The following is a 5,061-nucleotide window of genomic DNA, read 5'->3' as shown; positions in this document are numbered from 1 at the left end:
AATTATTTTTTTTAATACCGCGCGGACGGAGTCACGGGCGACAGCTAGTTGTTTATAAGCTGTTTAACTTTTGATATAACCTTTGTAAAAGCACTTATTGGCAATCAGGTTTGTTTAAAGATATAACTAGCAGTTGTCCGCAATTTCGTCATCGAGAAATAAAGACTACGTCATTACTGTAACTTCAAAATAGTAAAGGAATTTTTCAATTCGGTTGAATAGTTTCGGAGACTAATCAATGCAATCAAATTCTTCTCCTTTATAAAATTCTCGTGTCAACAGTAAGTAGCCTATGTGTTCTTCCAGACTGTGCTCTACACCTGTGCCAAATTTCATCGAGATCCGTTGAGCCATTCCGGAGATACGTTCAAACAAACATTCGCATTTATAATATTAGGATTAGTAAGATGTAAATTAACTGTAATTTGTATTTTACCCGTAGTTATGTATATATTGGAAAACAAAAAACAATATATTGGAAAAAAAAACGCTTATATAATAATACTAAGAAGTTTTGTTACAACTTGTTCATAAAATCACTACGAATAAGGACTTATTTAGTATTAAATATTGAAAGCGCGCGTATGTCATATTTCACGTTATGTTAATAAGAGGGTAAGTTATAAGGCATTTATTCGAAAACCGTGTACAGCCTATATGTCAATTTAAGTGGAAGACATTGATCGTGAATGATATAGTAAAAGTATGTGTGCAAAATTGACAATATGTTTTAGGAAATTCAAAACTTTAACATCTTTGCACGAATTGGCCGGCTCGCCCGGTGCAATACAACGACCACTAAGAAGACAGGCGTGAAGTGGAAACCTATTATAACTCACCCTTTATCTTATAAGGAAAGGATGGGAACTGGAAGTGGATTTTCTAGATAAGAGGATGCATCCCCTCCTCCTTTGGGTAGGCAGCAAATGCGTATATCTATAGGGTCGCTTCGCTATTTCAGCGATTTCAGGCTTATGATATAAAAAATTTAAAGACAGTACGAGACTCAGTGAGCTTCGATTGCTTAGAGTTTAACAACTTGATTTATAATCTGCAGGTCATGGGTTCGAATCCCGCTATGTCCCAATGTGTTTTTCGATTTTTGTTTTACATATAGTACCTGAAGTTCTTACATCGTAATGCAACAGTAGAGCTAAGCAATCGGTAATCAAAAATTACCTTAAAGGCCGGCAACGCATCTACAGTTCCTCTGGTGTTGCAGATGTCCATGGATGTCGTTGATCACCTCGGTGTTCCCGCCGCTCGTTTGCCCCCTTCTCTTATAAAAAAAATCGAACAAGAGATCGCCTATTACTAATTGATCCGACGCCTATAGATTCCCTAATTCCCAACTGGAAATGCCGCTGATGGCAGAGTATTTCAAAATGCGACTGTACGAGGTAGGAAGTTACGCGAAAACCTCGTCGTTGCGAAATGCCAGCTATCATGGTGGTATCGATGGAATTTGTCACTTTGTCGACTAGTGTGATAACGAAACTCAGCGACAAGGATAGTTACGCATAAACAAACATCTTACTAACATTATAAATGCGAATGTTAGGATGTATGGATGGATGTTTGTTAGAAGGTATCTCCAGAACGGCTGCATGTATCTCGCTGAACTTTGGCATAGATGAAGGCCAAAGTGTGGAAGATTACATAGGGTACTAATTAAGTTTTTTTTAAATTCCGCGCAGGCCGAGTCGCAGCGGCAGTTGAGCTGTTATTATTTTTTTTAAATGCAGTGTGATAGTTCAATTTTCTACTATTAGATACAAACAACAAACAATTTCAGTTTATCTATATAAAGTCTTGTTTGTCCGCAACAAATCTGACCTCTGCCTAACAAATATTTACCCTGTAGGAAAACCAATTTTCCTTTCCCTTTATTTACGAAACTACCACTTGCGAAAACAGGGCTCAGTAAATTGATAATGACGTTTATGTGAAAGTTAACTTGAAAAGAAATAAAAGAAGACTGGATTTTTTATTCCTTTTCTCCTTTGTCTTTCTCTTCTTATACACTACTTTATAAAAACATCTCTGTTTTTACTTAATTGTAATTCACAAAATGTGTTATCCCCCATGTTTCGGCAATGAAAATCCTCAGTTACGTTATTTCGCCTTTTGATCGAAATTAGACCGTAGTTCATAATTCAAAAATTTGAATGTTACTATAATCATAAATGTAAATGTTAGATTGATGGATGTTTGTTTGAAGGTATCTCCGGAACAGCTGAAAGGATCTCGCTTAGGTTTTTTTTTTATTCTCATTCTTTTGTACATTATCTTTAACTGTGTCAAATACGAGTATTAGTTCTAGGAATTTGCTCAAAACAACACAAAGTTTTCACGTAATAAAGTGATAACCACAATGAAATCTAATCTATTCTCCAATAATTATAGCATTCATTCACTTTTTTATAATTTATATGACGGAATGGATCGTCGGTGGCTCAGTGGTCAAGCACTTGACTTGCAATCTGCAGGTCCTGGGTTCGAATCCTGCCATGTACCAATGTGTTTTTCGATTTCCATATGTACATTTATCCGACGTTCTTACGGTGAAGGAAAACATCGTGATGCAACCTGCACATATCTGAGAAGTAATTCAAAGATATGTGTGAAGTCAACCAACCCGCACTTGGGCAGCGTGGTTGTCTATGGCCTAATCATCCTTAACTTAGGGTAGGCTCCGAGCCCCTCGGTGGGTACGTTTAGTGAGCTGATGATGATGATAAATAAACGTAAACAATAAACGTAAAACATTACATCTTTTAAATAGAAAATATATCTCGTTTACAAAGTTTTCACTTGTCCATCTTTTGTGACATGTAACATCAGCTGTAGCAAGATAAATTGAACGAAGACGCCGTCTGTCACATACGACAATCTAATATATTACAATGATCTTTCTTTATATTTTTTGTTATATTAAAATATATAATGTTATGTATGTAAAAGTCTAAAGTACTAATTTAAAATTCGTATCTTCTCATTAAAATAACGTTACCATCTTCCTATCCTTTTTCCTAACGAGGGTTGAAATCTTTCACCACAAGAATGCTACATTATGCCTGAGTAACCCAGGCTACATTTACAATATTATTAATAGCCTTTGCCCGCAACTCCGTCCATCCTGAATTAAAAAAAAACATAGTAAATAAGCTATATGTTCCTTCAGATTATGTTCTACATCTGTGCCAAATTTCATCAAGATCCGTTGAGCCGTTTTGGAGATCCGTAATAACATACTTCCATCCATCGATTTAAAATTTCACATTTATGATATTTGTAAAAAGTAAGATTTATTTGTAAAGTAAAAGATAAGGATGGGAAAGGGAATTTGACAAAGGAGAGGATGCATAGAAAGGACATATATCCTCTTTCTGTACGTCCCTTTTTCGTCGATTAAGGGTTGGCAATGCATCTGCAATTGCGGATGTGTGTGGGTACCAGTCACTTCGGTGTTGCGGTGAATTCAAGTGGCCGCATGCTCGTTTTCATATTAATATAAAAAAATTCTACCATTGCTTTTCGTGTCGTATTAATATCGGCAATATGATTGTTATGAATTTAAAATTCTTTCCCCTCGTATTGTAGAAGCATGTTCGTGCTTTATCAAATCAAGTGTCGATACTTCAGCCGTCTGTGCCGAGTGGCGTCGACACGCGTGCGGCGAGCGACGTTGATGAATCGTATGCGGCTTCGGAGATATTAGCTTCACTCGCAACACAATCGACTGATTCTTTAGTTATTGTTTTCATTGCCGAAATATGACTATAAAACATGTTGCCAACTATTATTCTCTTTTAAGAAATTGCGATAACAAAAGATTTAAGTTGTCTTGAATGCGCATTTCAAATTAGTTCCTACGATTTTAGCTGCAGACGATCATCACGAAAAGAAAACTTACAATTTTTTTATTATTCTAATGCAATTTAGGCAAAAATCCATGTGAAAACTGTACATCTTACTAATATTATAAATGCGAATGTTTCGATGGATGGATGGATGTTTGTTTAAAGATATCCCGAGAACGGCTGAACAGATATCGATGAAATTTGGCATGATGGGAAAACGCCTGTCATTTTTTTTTATCTTAGATTTAATTATGTTCATTTGCCAAGAATTTAAGTTAAGGCACTTTTTTATATTTATGCATTATAAAATAAGAAACAATATTGAAACTATTTAAAAATTACTTATTTATATAATATTATATAGAAAATAGTCTGGAAGAATGCATATGTGTAATTATATTTGTACAACGACCTCTGAACAATTCCGCCGCAGAGGAGTTGTACTGGTTTGCAATTGTTGTAAATGAATAACACTTTCTATTCACAATGCTATTTAATCTTCTATATTCATCAACAACAGCATTGCAAGACGACTGCACCAAATCAAATATATAATATATATACAATATCTCAAACTATAATATAAAAAACTTCAAACTATAAAACAACATTAATATTTCAACTAAATTTTTTCACTATTTTAATTGTAATACCATTTTTTCACACATTCTTTTTCTATCTTTTTCGCGGCGTCGCATTGCCGGCCAGTACGACCTCCTTAGCCGCTTACAAACTCGCCCGCGCTACCAAGGAGGTTCGATACCTTCAATGCGCGTTATACAATATTTTTTTCAGTAGTTCATGAACATATCACCATCCCTGTCTTTGACAAAAACAACTATGTTTTAAACGGGCATTTTGACCTCAATAACCCACATTTAACTTACGGTTAAGATTATTAGAAAGTTTTTATCAACATGTAAATGTGTGATTAAATAAGTTCAAAAGACACATAATGTTGAGGGAAGAACAATTTACAATTTAAATGACCGCCAAAGTTTTTTGAATTCATTTCGAGCTACGTAGGAAAGTTTTTTAATAGAAACTTGGCATCAGGTGCTGCGATGTGACATAAGTCTAACTATAGGCGAATGCTTATTTCTGTTTATTATAAAACTTGCTGTCGCTCGCGTCTCCGTCCGCCTGGAATTAAGTAGAAATTTAATTACCTATCTGTTCTTCCAGACTATGTTCCTCA

This window comes from Papilio xuthus, unplaced genomic scaffold (assembly GCF_000836235.2).
Source record: "Papilio xuthus unplaced genomic scaffold, Pxut_1.1 DF827870.1, whole genome shotgun sequence".
Classification (NCBI taxonomy): Eukaryota; Metazoa; Arthropoda; class Insecta; order Lepidoptera; family Papilionidae; genus Papilio; species Papilio xuthus.
This window is presented reverse-complemented; position numbering follows the sequence as displayed.